The sequence below is a fragment of the Sycon ciliatum genome, chromosome 9 (assembly GCF_964019385.1).
Source record: "Sycon ciliatum chromosome 9, ocSycCili1.1, whole genome shotgun sequence".
NCBI lineage: Eukaryota > Metazoa > Porifera > Calcarea > Leucosolenida > Sycettidae > Sycon > Sycon ciliatum.
Genome location: NC_088651.1, coordinates 19651758 through 19678077, shown reverse-complemented (window position 1 = coordinate 19678077; position 26320 = coordinate 19651758). Strand labels below are relative to the sequence as shown.

At 44.9% G+C, this 26320-nt stretch overlaps 1 pseudogene; it reads right to left on the bottom strand.

Moving 5' to 3' along the window:
* The window catches only part of LOC135824911 (histone H3.3A-like), a 47204-nt pseudogene extending 37478 nt beyond the window's left edge, over positions 1–9726 (bottom strand).
* Between the last annotated feature and the right edge of the window lie 16594 nt (positions 9727–26320).

Genomic DNA, 26320 nt, shown 5'->3' with positions numbered 1-26320 from the left:
CAGGAGGGAGGGAGAGAGACAGATAGTAAGACAAACAAAGTGGGGCAGATAGGTCATGAGAGAGTAAGAGTGATTGATCGAGAGAGACGAAGAGCCTTACCAGCACTGGCCATGACGGGACGCTGTTGCAGGGTCCGTAGTGTTGTCATAGGAATTACATTCCCCTTTCGTCCTGGGAGATGGCCGCTCAAATGGCTTCCAATTTACCATGGAGACTGGGTTAGGGATCGCCGCCCTGTAGTGCCACGTAGCTGGGACAGGTTCCCCAACAATTGGGAAAACCTCGGCCTCTGGAGTAGAACGACTGGCCATTCAAGCACAAGTTGGGAATAGTGCACAAAAAAATACCAGTTTCATGTAAGGCTTAAGGCTCAGCACCATGGTCTCAACACACCACACGCCATAACGTTGATAATCAGTAGAATTATCAACCCGTGTTCAGATACACCCTGCAGACGGTATGCACTTCCGCATTCACTACAGAAGAGAGAGCGAGAGCGAGCGAGATAGAGAGATAGAGAGATAGATTGATTGATGGATGGATGGATTGATGGATAGGTAGAAAGATAGATAGAAAGATAGAAATATAGATAGATAGATAGATAGATAGATAGATAGATAGATAGAGAGAGAGAGAAATAGATAGAAAGAGAGAGAATGAGAGAGAGAGAAAAGAGAGAGAGACAGCGAAAGGGAGAGGGAGATAGAGATAGAGAAGGAGGGAGAAAGAGATAGAGAGAAAGAGAGAGAGACAAAGGGAGACAGATGGAGACAGACAGAGAGAGAGAGATAGATAAATAGAGAGAGAGGCAGGGAGAGGGAGACAGAGAGAGCGAGAGAGACAGAGAGAGAGCGAGCGAAAGAAAGTGAGACAGACAGAGACAGTCAGAGAGGGAGACAGAGAGAGATAGATAGAGAGATAGATAGAGAGATAGAGAGAAAAAGAGATAGATAGAGAGAGAGAGAGAGAGAGAGAGAGAGAGAAAGAGAGCAGGAGAGAGAGGGAGAGAGAGAGAGCAGGAGGGAGAGAGAGATAGCAAGACAAAAAAAGTGAGGCAGATAGGTCATGAGAGAGTTAGAGTAGTTGATCGAGAGAGCCAACGAGACTTACCCGCACTGTTCATGACGGGACGCTGTTGCAGGTTCCGCAGTGTGCACATAGGAAGTACATTCCCCATTCGTCCTGGGAGTTGGCCGCTCATATGGCTTCGGATACACCATTGTTACTGGATTAGGGGATACATAGAGTAATCCGATACAAAGAGTAATTCGATACTTATATATATATATACTTCTATTGTTCATATGCAGAGCTCACTGACTTGTCAGTTTGAGCACTCTGGCAAGGTACGTTCGGGCCTGATTGGAAATTTTTAATTCAATTGCTATCAGGTTCGGCCTCATTTCCTCTGTGCTGCGCTGACGAGTCCACAAAGGACGAAACAGTTCTGTCCGCAGATTGAGTATTTCGCTCCTGCTCTTGTAGCAGTTGAGCACTCTTGCGTGGGGTAGTGCCTTTGCTGTTTGCGTTATGCAGAGCTCACTGACTTGTCAGTTTGAGCACTCTGGCAAGGTACGTTCGGGCCTGATTGGAAATTTTTATTTCCATTGCTATCAGGTTCGGCCTCATTTCCTCTGTGCTGCGCTGACGAGTCCACAAAGGACGAAACAGTTCTGTCCGCAGATTGAGTATTTCGCTCCTGCTCTTGTAGCAGTTGAGCACTCTTGCGTGGGGTAGTGCCTTTGCTGTTTGCGTTATGCAGAGCTCACTGACTTGTCAGTTTGAGCACTCTGGCAAGGTACGTTCGGGCCTGATTGGAAATTTTTATTTCCATTGCTATCAGGTTCGGCCTCATTTCCTCTGTGCTGCGCTGACGAGTCCACAAAGGACGAAACAGTTCTGTCCGCAGATTGAGTATTTCGCTCCTGCTCTTGTAGCAGTTGAGCACTCTTGCGTGGGGTAGTGCCTTTGCTGTTTGCGTTATGCAGAGCTCACTGACTTGTCAGTTTGAGCACTCTGGCAAGGTACGTTCGGGCCTGATTGGAAATTTTTATTTCCATTGCTATCAGGTTCGGCCTCATTTCCTCTGTGCTGCGCTGACGAGTCCACAAAGGACGAAACAGTTCATTCCGCAGATTGAGTACTTCTATTGTTCTATATATATACATGTATATGTAGAGAGAGAGAGAGAGAGAGAGAGAGAGAGAGAGAGATAGAGAGAGAGATAGAGTAAGAGAGAGAGAGAGAGAGAGAGATATATATATATAGAGAGAGAGAGAGAGAGAGAGAGAGGGGAGAGAGAGAGAGAAAGGTAGAGTGACGGAGGGAGAGTAGAGTAGAAGTAGCCTGGGAGTCCTTTTGGCAGAAACGATTTAGGAGAGACAACAAAGATAATTAGAGATCAGTTACGTTGTATTCTTGCCTAGAAACTCTTTCAGTTCGCCCTAGTGCAGCTCCAGACTGCTACATGTGTATGCCCTCGCGGACTGGAGCCACAGCTAGAGGATCCTCTTCGAGCCGTGAACAATCGCAACGATTTCTCATCGCCGCCTACCCTTGTCAATTTCTCCAGTCACATTCAATGGTGTGCCCATAGAGAAAGTCTTTCGTTAGTTGAGACTGGCAGTCATCCACAGATGTCTGCCTACACCTCCATGAGGACCCTCTCTACTTTCACACCCCCCCCCCCCCTCGGGAAATGTGTTTAGTTATCCCCTTTCCATTTCGTCTCTCCGTCAGTTGTGTGCCTTTTTTTCGCACTCGCTGAATTGACAATAATGGTTACTTTGGAGGACAGTTAGTCATAACTCGTTGTGTTTTGTCCTTCTACTTTTTTATCCATGTTTACATTGGTTCACCGCCCGAGTTCAGCCTTTCCATTTGTCAAACCTTTCACCGTCTTCTCGTTTGTTCCACGTTTCCTCATTCTTTGTGTACTGTAGGGTCCCGGAAGCCGAGACTTCAGTTTCCCTACAATACCTATGACTGCAGCTAACTCTTTTGTATAATATCCCACAATATCCCGAAACACTGTGTATTGAGCAGGGAGTGGTGCTTTCTTGCAGGTTTGCCGAGTGGAAGGTGCGACGTGCTCCTCGTGTGCTCCGGATAGCAGTCGTGAGTCAGTCAAGTGTCAAGTTCGGCAAGAAGCGTGTGTTCCTAGTTGGAACAATCAACTTCATGACTATTACTTATAATTATTACTTGGTCCGCCCAGTTAAAATTGGCGCTTATCTTCACACTTGTCTCCGGAAAGAAATACTAATATTTGAAGCAACCCACGATCACAAAGCAATATTATTTACATGTCAGTAAGCAACTCAGTCGAAAATTCAAGCAAGTTACACATCCTCCTCGCCACTATCGTCGCTGGAGGAAGAGCTCAAAACGTACGATCCGGACAGCTGCTGCACGGGTCATTTCATAGCTTGTTCCACTTCTCCTCGTCTCGAATCACGCTCAAAGGCAGTGCGTGCCTGTGACCTTCCCATCAGAAGCTGAGTGAGACTGCCCGCATGTTGACTGTAAGTGTTATCCCCGTTCGTCGCAATAATGCGACTTTGTTTGAGACAAAAAGGCAACGCCATATCAGTGTCCTTTTTTCAAATCGCCTCTTGCGCTTGTCGTACTTGCTGATCAGCACCCGTACCCACGCGAGCCGCTGGTGCTTGTACATGCAGCGCAGTGATAGCTTCCGCTTGATGTAGCACCTGTGCGTACTGCACCTACAACGCCGTGCACCAGGCTTTTCGGCTAGTTTCCTGAAAGTCCTTTGCACGAGTGTTTCTCTCAGGACTTGGTGTTTCCTTTGATTAGCTCCTTTGCCCTGTCCTCTGTGAGCTTCAAAGTGTGTCCGCCGGATTGGTCTCACTTACTGGAGACATCGACATGAGCTGCAGTTTCTTCGTCAGCGATTTGCTGGTGATAGCCCTTCACTAGGCGCTGTACTGTGCAAGCACTGAAATTCAAGCTCGCGAAGCGCTTTTTCAGCTTTTCTAAACCTCCCCGGGGTAAACAATCCTTGCCATCAGACAGCTGTAAGTAGACAGAAACTGTATTCTCCATCGCTCTGAAATGCGAACATCCTGACCAAATTTACGGACTCGAGCGGAGGTTGCAGTGTTTTCTTGCGCTGACGGAAGTGTTCGTCGGCGGCAGCTCCGTCAAAAAGACTCAAACGAACCGATCGCAACTTCTGTGATGGTTTGTGCTGCCATGTCGTCGGATGCAATGGTCAATGGTCATGTTCGGATGGTGAATCGGTGGTTCCATGCCATGTGGCACAGGCAGAACACCAAAAAATCAAGTGAGAAGATAAGCGCCAATTTTAGCTGGGCGGACCCAGTAGTTTGTAAAACAAAATTTTACAATTGAAAGGAATATGGAAACAATGGGGACGTATAACACCTAGGGCAGAGCTTGAACGGCTGCAAAGAGCATCAATATGGAAAGCCCAAGAGAGACGATCATCAAGCATTATTCCCAGGTGTTTATGGTTGGAAACAACCTTTATGGGTTCTGGGAAATCAGGATGGTGTGAAAGTGACAAGGATGAGATTGGGGGAAGGAACATTATTTCGGTTTTAGTCAGGTTGGGTCTAAGTTGCCATGTTTGCATCCAGCGTAGGACACTGCATATCTGGGCCGACACTCGAGGTACAAGAGCCGCGGAGGACGAGGATGCTGACAGTAGAGTTGTATCATCAGCAAATAACGAGACACCTGGATATATACAGGGTAAATCATTTACGTGTGCTACGAACGATAGAGGTCCAAGTATGGAGCCTTGGGGAACTCCAGAAGACACTGGTAGAGGATCAGAGTTGATGGAGAGGGCAGAAACAAACTGTGATCGGCTACTCAGATAGGACTTCAGCAAGGATACAGCAGGGCCAGACACACCAAAGACAATAATGTAGCTTGGCAAGGAGGCCACGATGCCAGACAGTATCAAAGGCCTTTGCCAAGTCAAAGAAACAGAGAGCAATATGGTGTCGAGCATCACGAAGGGTTTCATGGCAAAAACCATTCATCCGACAAAACCTTTGCGTACCACTGCCTATTGCGGGAATTTGAGCACCGTTGCAGGATAAGGCGCACTGTCTATGTGTACACACAATATATTTCAATAATGACCCATTTCTAGGACAGGGCGCCCCCTGTTGTAGAACCCGCTCGTACACTAAATCATACAACAGGGAACTGCTTCTCAGCAAGTACATGTATCTAACATTTCCGTTCACTTAACCAGATCTTTTGCCCTCGTAGTCATACCAAATTACATCTATTGAGCACCTACTATATTTTGAGTACTTCTTGTGAACACATAAACCAAGAGTACATAACCACTCCGGACACTGTACTTTGACTGTGATTAGCACCACTAGAACAAGTACTTGAGGTAGTACTCGTTTCTGAAGGTGGCAGACTAGCCAAAAATTCGCTGAAAAATCGAATTTGTAAATTCATATTGAGTGCTACGTCAGTTGAAAGAGCATGAATAGCTGCAAATTCTTTGAAAATTGTGTCCCTATCTGACCAGCCGTTCAAGAGTTATGGCCGAAAATGTGCCCTTGCAAGGAAAGATTTTTTTGTTGCACGCTGTCATTTGTTGGCAGCACTGTATTTGAATGTGAGCAGACCGTGCGCAACTTGTCGTATTATGGAAACACGCGAAAGTGTGCAGAATTTTGCCCCAAATCCAAAAAAGTCCAAAAAATCACCTTAAAAACCACGTATTGGCCGTGCAGCAGGACTTTTGCCAGCACCCTCGTGACGTTGCAGATATGTGGCTTGATTATTGTAGTTGACGTTGATTTAGTGACTTTGGCAAGTTTGAGTCGTGTCAAGAAGTCAGGTAGGATTCAGTACTAGGCAGTAGTGAAACGTGAGTGGCAGTCTTTGCCGGTTTCTGAGGGCATCCTGGATTTGGTGTGCAGCGCTGTGGAAATGGCTTGCTGTGGAGGTCCCAGCACTGGATGTTGTATCAAAGGTACGACCTCGTAGCACGTGCTAAACCTAAAAAAATTCAAAAATTGACTTGGGCCTGTGGGAGTCCGCGAGAGAACGCCCACTCGTTCCGTTGTGACAGATTCCAGGGCCACGTTGAGGGGCCCTACCCCACCGCCCATGGCTGCTTCTGGACTTGTTATAGGTTTGGATCCCGCGCACGGACAGAATGTGCACAAAAATGTTAAAAAATGTAAATGCATTTGTTTGGCTCCTGGGTGGCTCGCACACCGTGGCACTATGCCGGAAATTTGAGTTTTTCCGGCCTGGAAAGCATGTCAGTGAGGCGCAGGAACTTGAAAATCATGTCCTGAGGACCAGCATAGTGGCAGGAGTGTGTCGTCAAAATTTCACTCTAATCCACTGAGAAACACCAAAGTTACGGTCAATTGAATGCCATATGAAATTTTTGGGTGATGTGCCCCCTTAACCACTTTGGACAGAGTTGCGCAGCCCACACACAACTGCTTACACCCACAACCACAATTACGAAAGTAGTATATCGAGAGGACACCTCCGTGCACCACCATGCATAGAACGTGTAGGGCAAAGGCAAAAGACGTGCGCCACGTCAGTGGTACATGACGATGATAATGTACATGATGTAACATGATGTTAGGTACTCTTCACAGCAGGTATGGAAGACTATAGTCTGTTTCAAAAAGATTTACAATCAGGTTTGGGTCTTAAAAAGTATGAAGATAAGGGAAATTTGGACAACAAAGTACATAGAATGGCTTGCTAATGCACGGCAATTTGTTCTGTGAAGGTTTCGGAACTATTGGACCAACCGTTAAGGAGTTAGAATTTCGGCCAGGTTTCCGTCCTTTTCCCATGGTTTACAATTTGCCCAGGAAGCCAGTATCGTTTTTTATCAAAACCCACGATTTATCTTTTCCTTTTTGGCCTTGTGGTTACGAATGCTGTCTGCTGACCATGAAGTAATAGTTGTGAGTTCAAATCCCAACCTATCCTCAAGTCAAACATTTTTTTTCATTGTTCTGGTGGTACAAGACAAAGAAGATGGCTGCACCAAACGACTTGTTGTTGGAGCTCGCGCTTCCTGCCGAACTGACTGACACTTGACTGGCTCACGCCATGTGAACACACCCACAACACTGCAATGGTGTGAGTGAATTATATGGAAATCATCGCGCTGTAGCTTTTTGAGATATATTTTAGTATTTCAAGATCGCCAATTTATTTGAATTTAGCAGTCAACGCCGTCTTCTATCATCGTTCACAAGCGTCTGCTTTTTCTCAAAATGTCGTCGAAGTCACACGGATAGCTTTGCCAAGTCATGGCCTTGGGAATGAGTCGGACTGTCCGTGTCGATGTCGTTTTCATCACACGGTGATTAATTTGCATCGCAGCTCAAAGGAACTTTTTTTGGTCACAAAACGAATTGGGACCCATGCCGCTCGTCAACATTTACAACACTTTCGTTTCGACATGTCCTCTCTGACTCCATTATCGATACGAGGAAGAACTCGTTTGTTGTAAACCAGACGTACATAACTGTATCAACCTGATTGAGTACGAGTAGTCATTTTTCCTGCTTTCGTGCGGAATATTTCTTCGAGTTCACAGTGAGTTTTTCCAGGCAGCGATCGAGTGCTCATACAGTAAGACGCCAAACTCCGCGGGCGATCGCCAGGATTGCATATCTTTTTGAAACCGACTGTATGTGTACGTGTGATTGTACAAAGAGAAGATCTATGCCCAGGAGAGTCAGAGCACTACGTATTTTCCAAACTACGGGTACAAGTAAGCGCTGAGGGTTCTGTTCTACGGGTAGTACGGCACTCCACAGATGAAGTGAATAGGGATTGGCATACATGTACAATATTAGTATTTACTCAATATTTATACAGAACTGGGTGGACTCATAAGAGTCCTAGTGATAAGGGCAGTATAGACCAAATGAGGCAGAACATGACGGAGATAATTTTTTCACAACCAGTTTAAACTAGACCCGATCGTACTATTATTATGAAAACCCCAAAGCTACGCATGAGACGGTACTATGCAACAGATCAGCAAAATACTCAGTCTATACGAGGACCACTGTCAAGTTCTTCTCTTCGCCGATGACACGACCATTGGAACGGAAGTCGCTGCACCTACCACTCCCTCTTCCCAGCTTCATAGTCACCCACTACAAGTGGCCACGGATGCCGCCCTGAAATGGGCGAACCGGCAGGTGGACGCTTTAACCCCACGAAGTCCATGCAAATGACGTTCTCCCCACGTACCAACGGACCGGACCCTCCAAACATCGGCTACCTCCGAATGAACCAGGAAGAAGTGCGCACGGTCGACACACACCGACATCTTGGCGTGCAAATTGATAGCCACCTCAACTTCCAGTGCCACATCGAAACAATCACCACCAGATTTCGCCAACGCGTGGTACTACTTGCCCACATGTCGAGCCGCCTAACGCCGGAAGTTACAAACCGGCTTTATACTTGTTATGTCCGACCCACCATTGAATATGCCTTGCCACTGTGGCAGTTCCAACTGTCCGCATCCCAAGCGGCGGTGCTTGAGCGTCTGCAGGCCAGATTGGCACGAGTCGTCTTGAGACAGTACGGTGTGTTTCCCCCCGCTACTGAACCAAAGGCATCTCTGTTCGCGCAACTGCAATGGCCCAGCCTGGCATTGCGGTGACACATCCAGTGCCTCCGGGAGCTCCATCACCTGGTCCACCACCAGACCACTGCCCTGATGGAGCTGGGCTATAGTCTCTCCACCAGTGCGCGGCGACCTCTCCAACTTGTACCGCCTGCCAGGGCGAACAGCTACTCGCGTGCCACCTTCCTCTTTGTTACCGCTGCCGCTGGAATTCTCTCCCCACAGACATTAGAACCACCCAAAATAGTCATTGCTTTGTGTCTCGTGTCCGTACTATCTTTGCCAACACCCGCTTCGAACCCGCTGGTTTCATTCCTTCCAGAGTTTCTATAAAAAAATAAAATAAAAAAATAAAAAAATTATCGTATCCGTTCCCGAAGGGAACTCACGACGGCCGCTAACACCCGATAAGCCCTCTAGAGTTTCCATAACATAGTAAAGAATGGTATGGCTGATTTCTACAGTATGCATTTGTTATAACCCTTCCTCTTCTCAATCTTTATGTTATAATTTTGCAGATATATTCCCAGTTAGCCATGAACGGGGACCCCCTCGACTTAGGCCTCGGCCTTAGGGAAATCCATAAATAAAATTATTAAAAAAAATACGATTTGTAGCGTTAGGCGATGGCCAGTGTCCACACCGCTATAATATCATTACTAATACACACGATGATATGTATGTATGTAGTCTAGTAGCAGCGAGAGTTTACTCGTGTGTAAATTACAGTCTCTCCGTCAAAGTATAAGAAAGCGAACAAAGCCTTCAAAACAAAGACTTTAGATTATCAGACTAACCTGAAGAGCACAAATGGCTGCCGACTGAAAACGAAGGTCAGTCTTGAAGTCCTGAGCGATTTCGCGAACAAGATGCTGGAAGGGCAGCTTGCGGATAAGAAGCTCAGTGGATTTCTGGTAACGATGAATTTCACGAAGAGCGACAGTACCAGGAAGGTATCTGTGAGGCTTCTTCACACTACCAGTTGACGGAGCACTCTTACGAGCAGCCTTGGTGGCAAGCTGCTTCCTTGGAGCTTTTCCTCCAGTTGACTGCGGGCAGTTTGCTTTGTTCTAGCCATGCTGTCACAGAAACACTTTACAGAATTTTCTTTTTAGACCTCTCAACTACTTCGGCAATGAACAACTAAACAAAGTGTACAACACAAACCGGTTACATACACGTCGAAACGATCGCGCTGGGCTGGTTGGCAAAATTATTTCGGTCTAGTGGAAATGATTGATTTTCAAGACCTCAGATTGGTTCAATCTCACCATTTACGCTGGAAGGTTGCTGATTGGCCAAAATGTGTCACCCAAAGTCTGATTTTTCCGATGAAGCTCAGCAACAGGATCAAGCAGGGAGAAGTTTAATACCGGTACTTTACTATTCCACTCCAATCGAGAAGTGGCAAAAGATCTACGCATGTCCATGGCATCATGCACATCTTTCCATTACATCACACACTTCATGCCGCGTCATGGCCAGCCTACGGCCGGCGCTAGGCCCTTCCACATTATGCGTGTTTATGGAGATAATACATGTACTTGATGTAGTTCAGCGAACAATAAACAAGTCACCATGCCTGCCGAAAGATACTTACCCGTGACCAAAAGGCGAACACGTGGCCATCTCACAAATTCCGTTCACTTGAATATGACGTTATCTCGCCTTGGGGAGAGAGTCCTACTGGTTCTACGTAGCAGGATGTATTGTCTACGGAACCAGTGCGTGAGCAGCTAGGCACAAGTAAGCACTATTTTGCTATCCCTTGTGTACACGTATGCATATAATGTGGAATGCCAAGAACCTTTTTAGCCAGGTTCGGAAGAAGTCATAGTGTTCATCGTCAAGTTTATGTGTTTCTTTGCTAGAGTAACGATGCTTGCATCTGAAGAGAAATAGTGCTGTGATACTAAACTTAGTTCGTGTGTTGGTGTTGTCTCCACCTTCTCTGACAAAGTTCAAGTCTCCAGTCAATCTCCCGGCAATGATCAGACGCAAGAGCCGGTGTGTTTTTGGCAGTGATCAGAGTATGGGATAGTTTTCGATAAAATCGTCAGTGAGCTGTCAGGCGGAAGTGTGCTTAATCTCGCCCTAACTGAGCGCAAGATGTTCGAAGATTTGCAACCTGCCATGAGGAAGCGAATGTTGATGACACCAAAGCAGGATACAACGTTTATGCAGACTTTAGCCATCTACAGCCACTGTGAGCAGTTCAACAAAGCAACGTCCCATCTAGTTTGTGAAGGACCCATATGCTTCACTGGCTGTTGCTCGCCATCACTGACCGTGGTTGAAGAATCACTTGGACTCATTCGAAGGTACAAAACGAGTTTAGGGATCGGAGACAGTGTGAAATGCATTGTACGATTCCTAGATTCATCTACAGCTACACCTGTTGGGCGTTTAGCCCTAAAAGTCGTCAAATCGAAGACATGAAAAGAACATCCTTTACAGCTTATGTATGTACGATTTTACTGGAACCCGGACACTCTTCCATTGGGCACCATTTTATTACCTTGGAAAGCTTATCAGATGAAGCTTTGGATGATTGACACGTTTCAATGCCTGCTTTCAAAATAGCTCGTCGTTGTTATTTGCCTGTTTTTTTTTGTTTTTTTTTTTGTTTTTATATTTTATTTATGGATAAAGCAATGACTATTTTGAGTGGTTCTAATGTCAGTGGGGAGAGGATTCCAGGTGGCAGCGATAACAAAGAGGAAGTGGCATGCGAGTAGTTGTTCGCCCTGGCAGGCGGTACAAGTTCCCGGAGGCACTGGATGTTTCGCCGCCATGCCAGTTTTCCTTTGTTTTGAAACATAATTTATGGTCTCCAGGCCGATTATTCATAAATGTTACTTGTACTACACGAGTCACAGAAAACCACGCGTTTTGATTGTCGTAACTTAAAGTTTTATGCCATATATATTTTTCATGCCATAAAGCAATCTTCGGGCAACTTGTACTATGTCTTTTATCACAATATATATTATATATAGCACTGATACACGCAAGTACATGTCTTTACCCTGAACGTTCGAAACTATTTGAAAATAACCTGTACATGTGAAAATGGGCTAATCATATTATGTAGCTTTCGTCTACTTCGTTCGCGACTTTTATGCTAGCTGCGTCTAGGCGTAGCAAGAGTGGTTTGTTCGCCTACATATATATTCAAGTACGGTCGTGTTCACGACAAGTGTATCGGTGCTTTTATTGCTATGGCTAAGCAGCTCGAATCTGCGAACAGCCATTGGCTCTTCCTCTGCAAGCCACTATTCATGTCTGCACTTCGAGACTAACCTGGGTTTTCACAGTACACTAAAAAAGAATGCAATGGAAGTAGAGAAAAAGACATGTTGTGTGGAGTGTTCAGCGTGGTGCAATACCAACATGATAATATAACATAAAGTTCAACTCTGTCCAAAAGGCAATATAGTGCTCCATTTCAAAGGTACTAACAATCAGACCTGAATCGCTGTTTTGGGAATAACTGATGGTCCTGTGGAACAGTTTTACCTAGCCGTTAGCGACACTGACTCCTGCTGTCATCTTGTGAAGTTGTATTCATGACGAGTGGGTCTCCCTTGAAACGCCGCGTTGGTTATACCTCGTGATGGCTAGGCGTGTTGACTGTGGAGTACTAAGATTATAATATTATGTGGTGCCCTTCAAGCAAAATCATCGTCAGCCTACTCAAGCTCAGCTGACGTCAGTGACGAGGCTGATTCTCGGGCACACGGTGTAATGAGCATTATAATTCTAGTGCTAGCGGTGCTCTCTTGCAGGTTTGCCCAGTGGATACGTCACTGGTTACCGAAATACACTCGCTTCCCACTCAAATTGAAGCAGTTGCCACTTGAAACACATAGCGCTTGGACTTGGCGTGGTTCACAATTCGTGGCTTCCTACTCCTTGTCAGATACGGACGGACTTTTGAGTGGCTTGAGGGCACAGCTGAGACTTTCAGCTCGTGCTTATCTTGGTTGCGCTCACCTTCCCCTCCTTATGTTATTTCTATAACTTAGAACCTTCCAAGTTGGAAGGCTGTTGGAGTGCGCATTCAAGATGTGTTAGAGGTGTTAGCCAGGTAGTTTTAGAACGTCAGTACCGTCGGTCAGTGTCGTACAATGTTATCGAGTGAGCTGATTGTTTAGTAACTGGTGGTGTTAGTGGACAGTATAGCGTAACTTGTAGTTCCTTGGTCTTTCTCTTTTGTATAATATTAATAATAATAGCTAAAGGGTGGCAGACTACCCACATGTTCCCTAAATAATCGATTTTGTAAATTCAAATCGAGTGCTTCATCAGTTGAAAGAGCATGAATAGCTGCAAAATCTCTGAAAAATGAAAAATACCAAAAAAGACCCGTACAACGTTACCATGCCAACCGGCGAACGGTTACGGTAGTGAAAGTGATTCATTTACCCTAACAAAGATGCAGCCTAGTGTCAGATGCCTGATGATACCACTTAAACCGGCAAACAGTCGAAGTACAGGGACCCACAGTCCACGGTGGTTGCGATTCGAGACCCTTTTTCGAAAGTGTTAGATGTACAACGTCTGGTGCTAGCACTTGAACCGATCAGCCTACAATACCTCAAGGCAGTATTATGTCATGCAACCACATTCATGAAAGTCATGACATGCATTACTTCCGATCAACTAGGAAGTGTTAAATCATCAGCTCCACGCACATGAACATCCCCTATCATCTGTACATCACGTGCGTGAATTTTAAATTCAATGTCATTGTTCTCCAGGCTTCAAAGCCGTATGACTATGAGTTCAGTGAATGGCTACAGTGGAGTCATCGCATTTGGAAAAAAAGTTTTCCTGAGACCAGAGTAATTCTTAGGCAGTTCTCTTTGTTCTCTGCTCCAGAAAAGTTGCCTTTCGTTCAAACAGTTGTTGGTATTTGTTTGCGTGTATTTAGAGTTGCGTTACAAACAGGCAAGTTCTTGAAGTGTGCCTTTTCCCAGGTGTTCGATTATTGTCAGAAATTAGTTAACTCGAAGAACAGATAAGCAACAGTGCTAGGATATTCAACTTAGTCAGAGCTTTCAGGCTTTCTCCATTTCCTCAGTTATCCAAGTGAATATGTCTGCACCTGCAGAGATTCAGTACTATGATATCGAAGTTGGTCTATGTTTGGATGTTGTCTCCACTTCGTCTGCCAACAATGCCCAAGTCTCCAATGACTCACCCGACGAGGATCAGCCAGAGAATATCTTGTCAATATTTAGAAACCGTGTACGGATATTGTTTGACCTGATCGTAAGTTCCCTATCAATCAAATGTGTCCTCAATCTAGCCCTAACCGAATGCGGAATGTACACAGCATTGCTGCCCGTCTTGGAGAAGAGGAGGGCTGACTTCTGGACGTTCCTGAGAACACCCCGAAATAATCCCGGCACCGATCTAGTGCGTGGAATTGCTGGTCGCGATAAACCCATGGAAGCAGCCTTATCCTATATGTCTGAGATGGGGGTAATTTGTGTCACTGGTTGTTGCACTCCACCACTGACCGAAGGCGGAAATTGCCAACGTCTCCTTCGAAGGCATAAAAAGACACTTCGACTCGGAGACAAAGTGGTTATATATTTTCGAGGGCCAATGATTGTGTATCTACAAGTCATGGAATCCAAAACCTGTAAGCAACATCCTGTACAGCTTGGCAGGTTCGCCATCTTTTAGCCCTAATATCTACTGAACTAATTAAAAAAATGAATATTCTTTTTTTTCAAAAGGCGATGAAACGTGCCTATCGCTAGCTCCACCAGCATTGCTATGCTATCATTCATTCTCTTCCTTGATGCTATGTATTTGTTCTAGCACAGTGTTTTGCTCTCTTCACTTCATTTCAAACGCTGTATATACACATTCCCTATACGTATTAAGTATCCTCATTGTAATCCAATTGGTGATGAATTATCCACTAATGAAAAAGACGCCGCATCTGGCTAAAAAAGTGAGTTTCCAACGCTAAACCTTCAAGCATATCGATTTAGAAGACTAAAGCTATAATTATGTCTTGGAATCAAAACCCTGTAAGGAAAATCCTTTACAGCTAGGCACTTTACACATAATTATTGTGCATTTGGCTGAGATCCGACTATCATGATAGTCAGCGACTTTGAAGGACAACCTTGCTGTTTAAACCATCGGCGAGGAGACTGTTAGCGTAAAAAAAGCAATGAATACAAAAATTCAACTCGGACGGTGAGCCAATTAAACGATGCTGAAAAAGGAGTAGAACAAATTGTCAAAATGGCTCAGTACTCCTTGTCAGTTTTTGTGCCGTGGCATTTTGTCGTACTCGCTGATTGTACAACATCTGGTTATGTTGGTGGACAGGTAGTCCCAACTGGTAACATGTCGTCCTTCTATTTGTTCATAACAAAAATTGTGCAGTCATAACAATGTTAAAGGAAAATGTAATATAGTGTGGTCCCAGGCTGTCCGAGAGCTAGTTAAGAGAGTATTAAGATAATGAAAAAAGTGTTTTTACTGCGAATTTCATGCACTTAGCGATCATCAGACAAAAATAATGAGTAAATCTACATGAATACTGGTCAATACTGGTCAATACTGGTCAATACTGGTCAATACTGGTTGATACTGGTCAATACTGGTTTATAAACTAGTACATGTACTCACAAAGCAAAGTGTAAAAGACTGCATCATGGCGCATCTCTAAAAGGTTCGATTGACAGCAGTGAAAAGAATAAAGGACTTGATCAAGGCGCAAATCTACAAACGCGAATGGCAGTCGTGGTGAAAGATATCACTTCAAGTGACAAGCACCGGAGCTGGTTGTCTCCTACTTCATTAGGTGATGGCTGTGGATGGTTTGAAGTTCCAAAGATAGTACTTATTCTCGTGGCGACATTTTTGACACAACTTCACTCCTCTACTCTTGTTGAGAGAGAGAGAGAGAAGAGAGATGCTTGTGTGCTTGCGCGATTGCCAATTTTTCCACAAAGCACCGGTTGCACCTTTTGCCGCTGCAGGCCACTGCTCTGCGGTGTACCGCCCGCTGAATGCTGGAACTTGTCTTCAACTTCTTTCTCCCGAGTCAAGCTCCGTATGAAGACATTCGAGAAAAGATTGCCTGATGTTTCGAGCGGGGACGAAACGTACGTCGCAGTCGAGCTATGTCGTTGCTGTGTCTTTTTTCTATGTGCCATATGCTACTTGATTTTCCAGCTTGCTAAGCCGGATACCGCCAACCTTGCATCGACCGGGCGCCAGGCGCAAACTGATGTATAATGTCGACCCATGTTGAATAACTTAACAAATCACCTCGGAATAATACACAGGTACGCCCCCCCCCCCCCCCCAATTATCCCAAGCAATGTTCTGATTTTCTAGTCATAACCGATAATCGAATCTGACTATGGCAGCTCAAACCAATGGTTTTCACTTATCTACTACTACGGAGAAGAAGAGACTCCTCATCCATGAGGGGTTTTCGTACACCAAGGACAAGGACGGACTACAGGACACGACTTACTGGAGGTGTGAGCGGCGAGGCGAATGCAAGGGACGCTGTAAAACTGTCAGGGATTACGTGTTCAAGACCGTTCCCCACTGCCACCCACCGGATGCGACGCGTGTCACAGTCGAGAAAGCCAAGGAGGAGCTACGGACAAGGGCCGCAACGACAATTATTATTATTATTATTATTATTATTATTATTATTATTCCCTCAAACCAGTTAATATTATTATTATTATTATTATTATTGACTTTTCCCGTTTGTCTCTTTCCCTCAAACCAGTCAATATTTTATGACTTGGGGCTCCCCGCGTGCTAGTTTGTACGTGAAGTGTGTGGGTTACAGTGAGGGCTGCGTCCCACCCGCCTGTGTGGATTCACAGGAAGTGTGAGTTACGAAGTCTGAAGAAAATGTTGAACGGCCTCTGCTGGGATGACGACTACACCATAGCTCAGTGGTTAGAGCATCGCTGGCTACAAGCGAGGGTCCCTGGTTCGAGTCCTGGTGGTGACAGTCAATTTTTTCTTCAGACTTTTCCCGTTTGTCTCTTTCCCTCAAACCAGTCAATTATTATTATTATTATTATTATTATTATTATTATTATGAAATGACCCAAAGGCAATGTGCCTATCGAGGGGTTCATTTGATTGAAAGAACAGTAGATGTAGATGTATGTACAAAGACAAGTAAGGATTGATGAGGAGAGAAATGGGGAAAATCAACTGCAAGGTGGCGGAATTCCGTTGATTGCATAAGCATGGTCAGCTGTAAATTTCCTGAGGGCAGCTTTGAACTTATAGAGCGAGGCTTCCGATGTTAGACTGGGGGGTAAACAGTTCCATAGAATAGCAGTTCGGAACATGAAGAGAGACTTAGACAATGATTTAAATTTGGGAAGAATGATTTTATTTGGTCGTCGCTCACTATTCGTAATCTTGAAATGGAAATCAGCAAGGTAATCACGATGATGGAAAACATATCTGTGAAAAGTAGTGAGACTGATGATTTGACAACGATAGGCTAGTGACTCAAGGGAGCATTTAGAATTTAAGACAGATTTGGAAGAAGTGTAATCAAATGCAATTTTTTTCTTTTTCAGTAGAGCTCTAGCAAACCTTGCCTGTAATTGATCAAGAGTGGTCATGGGTTTCTTATTAGATCCAAACGACCACACCGTACAGCTATATTCGATCACAGGTCTTACGAACCTTTTGTACAGTATGATCATTGCCGAAGGCGTAAGTTGCTGGGACATTATTGACAGTAGGTGCACTCGATATCTGAACTTCGAAGTTATTGAGTCGACATGTTTGCGGAAATCCAGGTTGTCGGTCAAGGTGATGCCAAGATGTTGCAGTTCAGAAACCACCGTTAATGGCTCATTGTACATTTGGTATTGGATTCCTGCAGTAGGTGTATCATTGATAGCTCTATGGCACAGCACGGATGTCTTGCTTGCTGAGAATTCACCTCCATTGTTCCTGCCCCATGTTTGACATGCATCGAGATCAGACTGCATTGAGCCAACGATTGCCGTTCTGAAAGCTGCAACGAATGATCTGTCTGCTGATTGCCTATCCTCGTTACCTAAGGCATCTTCCCTTCCAGCGCCAACGGCTTGCTGCCGGTAATCAATAGGCAATGGACGCCCTGTGGTAGTGGTGACATTCAGTTTTGGGGACGTGTGGTCCATACGCCTTACTGTCTGCGCAGCAAAATGTTCTCGCGCCTTACGGTGCAACGCCCTATTGTCACAGACGCCGTCAAGTCTGGCGCCCTGGTGTACTTCGACCTACTTTTAGACGCCCTACTGTCGCGATCCCGATAGTGGTAGTGATGAGAAGGAGAGCTCTGTGCCAGAATTTTGAAGCCTAGAGAGAGCGTATGTGGGCAGACGTGTGTACATATTGCCAGCTGTGTCTTTATCATCGTATTTAAACTCAGAGGTCACTTACACCTTGCTTTATTGTACACAATGCTGTCCGTTAGACTCGCGCCGTCTGCTGGAAGTAATTCTTTTTTCCGAAAGTTACAAGTCCTGGGGTCGTTTTCACCTCCGTGGGCTTGTTTCTTGGGCCATAGAATTGTGTTATTGTGCTGTTTGATGATGGTGGCAACTTTCTGCAAACAAATGTAGCTACCTTTTACCTAGTTAAGATTGAAGAAGTTTTGTTGAGTCCTGAGCCTTTAGGTAAGTTTTTGGCCACTAGTTGGAGAAAGCGAGGTCCGACGTCGGTGGCTAGGTTCTTGCTTTATAATGCATTGAACCATTATTTTGATGTTCCGATGGCGATTCCTTTTTCTCCTCTTCTTTTTTGTCTCTAACAGTTTACGCTCGTCGAAGCACAGTACGTCTTACCGGTATCCACTCTCTCTCAGGGCGTCACCAAATTGTTGGGTTGTCTTTTTGGTTTGGTTATTAGTACTTCATGGTCCTCCGCGATTAACTTTGTGATTATCTACTAAGGCCCACGCAATGATAATCGAACTTACATGTTTCACATTATAAGAGCCACACAAGTGCTCCTGAGCTGAGGAGAGTGTTCAGTCTGCGTGCGTAGATCAGTGCACTCATACAGATGAGATAACCTTGTTTATGGTGCAGTTCATGTTGCTCATCTTGTTTTACTTTTTGATAGCCAATACGTATTTGCTTAATTAAAATGCCTGAAAAGGACCAGTGCCATGATAGTAAAACCCAGGCAGTGTCTCGATATTTATTGTCTCCACCTCTCCTGACAACAATGCCGAAGCCTCCAATGACTCTCCCGCCCACGATCAGGAAGCAAATCCCGAAATGTATCTTGGTATTCTTTAGACTTAGAGACAAGCTATGGCTGGTGTGCGATACTATCCTCAGTGAGCCGTCAAGCGCAAGTGCCCTCGATCTCGCCCTTGCTAAGGATTGTGTGCGATACTATCGTGAGTGAGCTGTCAGGCGCAAGTGTTCTCAATCTTGCCATTATTATGGATGGTATGCGATACCATCGTCAGTAAGCTGTCAAGCGCAAGTGCCCTCAATCTCGTCATTGCTACGGATGGTGTGCGATACTATCGTCAGTAAGCCGTCAAGCGCAAGTGTCCTCAATCTCGCCCTTACAGAGTTCAGATTGTTCTCAGTTTTGCTGATTTGTGGACGCTCCTCAGAACACCGAGAATACATAGCCGGACCGTGGCACTGGAACCTGCCAGTCGCGATGAAGCTGTAACAACAGTCATGCGTTGTGTTTGTAGTCAGTGTAACAGCAGTCATGCGTATTGTGTGTGCGTGTGTGTGTGTGGTGTGTGTGTGTGCGTGTAAGTGTGTGTATGTGTGCGTGTGGCTAATGAAAAAGCCACTTCATAGCTGGGTGGTGTAGACCAGGCTGCATAGTGGCTGTCAATTATTCAGCCTTGCAAGCTGTTGACTGGTGCAATCCTAGCCGAAGTTGCTACAGCTCCTGCCGTAGCATCGCTATCATCGCCTCCGGCCATGGGCGTCAAATGGTCAAAATAAATGGTGTGTGTGTGCATGTGTGTGTGTGTGTGGTGTGTGTGTTTTTTTTCTGTGTGTGTCGGTCTGTAAGCGTGCGTGCATGCGTGTGTATGTGTGTGTGTGTGTGTGTGTGTGCGTGTGTGTATTGCTGACATCTGGACAAGGTAAGCAGCGTTCTGGCTCGCTGACGCCCCATCATCTCTGGCCCCTTCGTGAGCATAACGTGATGTTATCTTTCACTCTGCTTCTCTCACGACGACATGTACCCATTGTCCTCGTTCCTCACTATTATTCATTTCTCATCCTTCCATTTACTGCGCTGTGGCGCTTTTTCTTAATTTTGTACTTTGTTTACAATGATCCCAGCTCACAGGCCAAGACAAACAAATTGAATAATGGGAGCATAGTGATCGTGGGGCTTTTTGCCCTCAGCCGACCTGAGGTCTCGGCCTAATATGGACCTAAAACGCACCAAAAAGAAAGAAGAAGAAACGAAACTGAAAGGAGTGACAGGTACAACATGCGAAATTTTAGGAGGAGAGACAGCACATTTGAAGGAGTAAACCATATAGCAGCCAGTATTAGGAGGAGAAAGAGAGAAAAGAAGAACAGACGTTATTGGGAGGAGTATGTGGAGCGGAGTTTGAAAGTCATGGGGTTTGGCAAATATGATGTTGATACTCAGAGATGGTCATGTGCTCACGATCAGTCGTTGCTTTTTCTGCGTAGACGCCGCGACCTTTAAGATAGGCAGAGCAGCCACTACTCCTCGCACGTATTCTGGAACATACAGTGTAGTTTTCGTATAAAAAAATGAATAAATAAATACGCGAGAGACAAGAGAGACAAACATCGCATCGAGTGTGCAAGCACGCATATTATTGGTTAAAGGGGAACTGTCACCAACATTTTTCTTTGTCTTATCTTGTAGTTCCTTGGCTCCTGATCACGATGATGTTATCCGTTTTTCTCTGCGATGGCTGGAAGTGGGTGAAAATTTGAAAAGAACGTGCCCAAAATTGTCCCCAAGTACCGAGTGACGTCACACCGGACTTGACCTCCACGCGTACATTCGTCGTCAAAAACGAAGTTCAGCCCGTGTGCTGGTCGATCGAGCCAACTGTTCAATGTACGGTGCACGCTTGCCTTCTGAACTCGGACACTGATGTGTACGTTGTACACAATGAGAATGCCAAAGAGGCAGAGACCCACGTGCAGCTACACAGCAAAATCAAAATAAAACGCAGCTGAGCTTTCACCTTTTTGACTTCTTCCGCGAGGATCTAAGACTTATTTTGTGAGCACGGAAGTACGTCGTTGTTTTGAAATTTTCGTGTGAGGAACAACACGATGATGAGCGCGTATGCAGAAAACAGTACTCCTCCGGCCGGCGATAACACCACCAACCCGAGCCCCGAAGGAACGCAATGTAGCTACGTGAAGGCGATTCATCTTGCGATGTTGCTCAAGATGCAGATGACAAACTCCGACGTATTTCATTTCAGAGCCGAGTGGGCAACGCCGCCACCTTCGATACAACGATATAATTTTCAAGTACGAGGTATGTGTTTCACACTAACAGCAAACAAACGTCCTTCCACTCCTTCGTAATCACAAATAAAACAAAGAGCTGGAGCTTCGTGGAGGAAGTACCAGTGCGACAAACTTCTGTCGACTTTTGTTTGTTTTGTCCCTTTTTGGAGTTCTCATTGTGGACAACGTACACATCAGTGTCCGAGTTCAGAAGGCAAGCGTGCACCGTACATCGAACAGTTGGCTCGATCGACCAGCACACGGGCTGGGCTTCGTTTTTGACGATGAATGTACGCGTGGAGGTCAAGTCCGGCTTGACGTCACTGGGTGCATCGGGACAATTTTAGGGACCTTCTTTTCAAGTTTTCACCCACTTCACCCACAGTCATCGCAGAGAAAAACGAATAACACCATCGTGATCAGGAGGTAAAGAACTACAAGATAAGACAAAGAAAAATGTTGGTGACAGTTCCCCTTTAATACCAGAACAATGGAACCATGATGAACCTCGTGTGGTTTTGTGATTTCATTCACATAAGTACATGCTCGCCACATACACACACTACTGCTTACTCAGCCAACAAATCGATATGCACATATATATATCTAGCAATGACTATCCAATCGGGTGGGTGGGTGGAAGGCACTGGCGGATTATGCGGGCATAATTATTGGCACAATTTGGAAGTTGAAAATTTAGAGCACAATTTTGGCATCCGTTCGGGGGTAGGAGCATAACTACATGATTGTACCACAGTTCTAGCATGTAGGCTACACAATTCAAATTGTGTACAATGGACCTGAACCTTGTTGGTGGTCTGCATGGTTATGGGTTTGGTGGTCGTGCAGATAGTGTTTCAATGAAAAGCAGGGTAGAGATAGGGGCAATACAATATTGTATCCTCGAACCCGTCTTCTTCAAAGACTAAGTTCTTTCTCAATCTGATACACTACGTACGAGTAAATGTACATACATTGTACATGTACATAATTGTAGAGTCATGTTGTTGGTCGACAGCACCAGTATAATGTACACGTAGCACAAGATACGAGTGAATCAGCATTTATAAGGTATCCTGGGGCGGACGAGATAGTGACAAGTAGTCCGCCGCAAACGCTGTATACATGTACAAGAAGTTACACAAGAGAGAGTGTGGAAGTTTTGTCACAACTCCGAGTTTCACGTATCTCTACGATCATCCGGCAACACAGTACAAGAAGTTATGCATTTTACGAAGTCTGGACCTCTGGACTTTAGCAGCCATGACTGTGCAGGCAGGCACAGTGGGTGGGTCAAAGACCATGATTGAGATACGAGTGGTACCTGGTTCAAGTCCTGCCTGGGAGCGGTTTTTCCAGCCGTGCTGCTACCCACAGTCAACTGGGAACTTGTGGCCAGGCACAAGGGGTACATGGATGCAGCTAATGGGGTCGCTTTCGGCACTTGTGCCAGTGGTTGTGAGACTTACCCACTCACCCCCACCGTTAGGCGATGCATCTGTCGCTAGGGTTTATCGGGTGTTAGCGGCCGTCGTGAGTTCTCTTCGGGAACGGATACGATAATTTACTCTTTTTTTTACTGTGCAGGCTTTGGATATTGCTCTAAAAATAAAAATTGAGGTACACGTATTGGTACATGTATACAGTATGGTAGGTGTGGCAGTGATGATGGAAGTAGAGGTGGAGCTACGAGAGAGACGAGCTGATTATTCGCAAGGTGAGGGTGATGGCATCGGTTGGACGAGTATGAAGACAATTGAACATGATAATTTTCAAAGGTCACTCAAACTAATTTGGCAATGAAAAAATGTTTTTACTGAAGCACAAAAGAAGTCAGTTGAATGAATTTACTAGTATAGAAGTAATATTTTCCCCTTCCCATGATGATCTCTGGCATACGTATAGACACCTTGGTATGGGGATACTCGTGTAACATTTTGTTGTACTTATGGCCACTCTCCTCTCCGCTCTTTGTCAGGACTGCCTAGCCCGACTCGGTATTCGTCCGAGCACCCTTAGACTAGAGGTCTTAATCAGCTGCGGCAGTTGGCAGGGGATAACTCACCGTGGAATGGCACCCTGCGGCACTCATCTTCCTCTGCGGAGCCGCGTCCTTGTCTTATCCCCTGCAAGGTGGACATCACGAACAGTCTACTGTCTTTCTGACATTGCCACTTGAACTTGACAATAGAGGCAGCTTTTCGTAAGTGCAGTTGCATTGAGCCAAGGTTTTTTTATTTTATTTTTGTGAATCCTTCCCGGAAGCAAATGCTTGTTATATACATTCGTGTAATTAATCAGCGCTATTGACAATAATTATAAAAATAACATGGCCTCTTGCAAATACAAAAAAGGCACGATTTTCTGAACTGGTGAGCTCCATATAGGGTCCGGCGACTTCTGCCGGAAGAAAACTTGGCAGAAATCGGTACTTTTTCGGGTCAGTTTTATGCATGTCTGGTATGTGGATAAAGATATGGAGCAGAATTCGAGGAATTGCCCGCAATAAGGTTTGTATGGTTCTGCCAATTTCACTGCTTTTCGAGCAGAATCTATCACGTTTTCGTGCATAATCCGCCGGTCCCTAGCTATAAGTGCAACGAAGTGAATATGTATCCCCATGTGCCAAAGCATTATAATATGAGGATTTGGCGAGCATAATGCGAGAATCCATGAAAGCATAATTCCATGATTCCGCGAGCCTAATCCGCCGGTGAATAGTGGGTGGGATTTGGAACTGTACAGCAGCAGCGCAAGAACAAAAAAACACTTTCTCCAGACCAGCATGCACCTTCATGTGCATGCTGCAACTTCGCACTGTGCAGCCAGTGCGTAACGCACTCCCAGCACAGTCCGTAAACTTTGGACTGTGTACTCGCATTTCGAAAAGAACAGCAGTTCTTGTTTACTTAAGTTGCTCTCATCCAACAAGAAATGAGGCATTGTGAATGTGACATCATCGGTACTGGGGGAGAAAGATACTACTTGTCCTACGCTGCAGGATGAGTTGTGTGCGCACCCAACATTATCAGCTAGACACACGTAAAGTACTAGTCATGCCGTCCCATGTGTACATGTACATGTATAAAGGTAGATGATGTTGAAATCCATGTTCACTTTTCGCCAGGTTGAGAACCGATCAGAGTGTTCATCGTGCAGTTAATGTTGTTCTTTGCTTCAGTAAATATGGCTAAATTTGAAGAGAAAGAGTGCTGTGTTAGTAGTCTTAGTCAGTGTGTTTGTGTTCTCTCCACTTCTTCTAACAACAATGTCAAAGCCTCCAGTGACTCTCCCGACAATGATGAGGAGGAAAAACCTATGTGTATTCTGGCAGTGTCTAGAGACAAGTTTGGGATGGTGTTCGATAAAATCGTCAGTGAGTTGTCAGACGAAAGTTTCCTCAATCTTGCCCTAACCGAGCGGAAGATGTTTGAAGATTTGCAACCTGCCATGAGGAAGCGGCAAACGCGGATGTGGATGACACCAAGGCAAGATATAACGTTTATTCAGAAATTGACTATCTACAGCAACGATGAGCAGTTCTACAAAGCAATGCATCATATATACCAGGGAAGACCCATTTGCTTCACTGGCTGTTGCTCGCCATCGCTTACCGTGGACGAAGAATCGCTTGGACTCCTTCGAAGGTACAAAACGATTTTACGGCTTGGAGACAGGGTTTATTGCACTGCACGATTGATACATTTATCTAGACTTACAGTTGATACGCATTGGCATCTAAAAGTCATCAAATCCAGGACATGTAAAGAACATCCTTTACAGCTTACTTCTCCATATCTTGACGAGGACCTTTAGGGTATGATAATGGGATTCATGCCAATCTGAATGCCTCAGTAGCGCAGCAATGTCCCATTGGACCCCATTGGTTTTCTCTGGAAAACTGCTTTTGGATGACTAACACTTGATAATGGCAGTATTTCAAGTAACTCCTCGTTTCTCCCTCTTTGCCTGTGCTCCTTGTTGCGATACTAGATTAATTGTCTCCAGGCTGATTATCCATTTTCTTGAACTACTTCCTTTATAAGTTTCTTGCTGCAGTAGTCGTATCTCTTTTCACTTTGGACACTTCTTTTGTGTTTCATTGGCATTATAGTTTATGATTTACTAAGGCAGAAAGAGGTGCTGGTTGATCATCTATGTAACACTGACACATCGTTGTTCCTTGGAAGTTTTCAATCATGCCAATATAACCTAACCTCCACGTATGTGCGTGGTTTCACATTTACATGTGACTGTACATATACATGTAGGTGCACGTACAGCTTGCGCGTTACGCCACCAACATGAACCTGCTATCATTCATTTTGTCACCTCCTTTTCATCATTCTTGTAGCACACAGTTTTGCTCTCTTGTCTTCACTTCCAAATAGGGGTGAAAGTTGGCACTGAGATCCCGAGTTCGAGTACTCTGATTTTCTCCAATCGAATATTCGAGTATACGAGTATTCGTCATCACCTAAAATTTGCACATCAAAGGCCTTAAAATCACATGATACAACCCCTATCGAAGCAAGTAGCAGTCGTTTTTCTCGAATATATTGGTTGGTGGGTCATTTGGACTCACTATGCTCGTGAACAAATGTTCACCACACAGTCTGCGTATCAATATCTGCCAACTGCTGCTCTGAAATGGCAGATATCTGTGGTAAATGCATGTACCATGCAAGAACGAGTACTCTAATTTATTCCGAGTGCGATTATAAAAAACGAGCGAGTACTAGAGTATTCGGTATAATTTTTTCAGCCCTACTCCAAATGTTATACATGTACATTCTATGCTGGGATGAAAAGAATCCTGCTAGTTAACCTACCGTTGCTGAAACATCGAATGATGAAAGTCCCTTGACGTTGAAAACTTTCTTTCCCGAAAATCATATTTTCTTTACAGCCGATTCTAAATGTATGTAGCGTGAAAAATACATGTAAGACATTTTTGGTAGCATGTACAAAATTATCAACATGTTACGAGTTATGTTCACTGGCAGACATGACTCTCAAATACGTCACCATACTACTACGACTAGCCTGATCATTTTGCAATTCACAACTCCAGGCATACTCACACTGCACTTGCATTCGTACATGTAAGCAGATAACTATTTGTTTCTGGTAGTGAAATGGTTAAACCAGGTACGATACAAG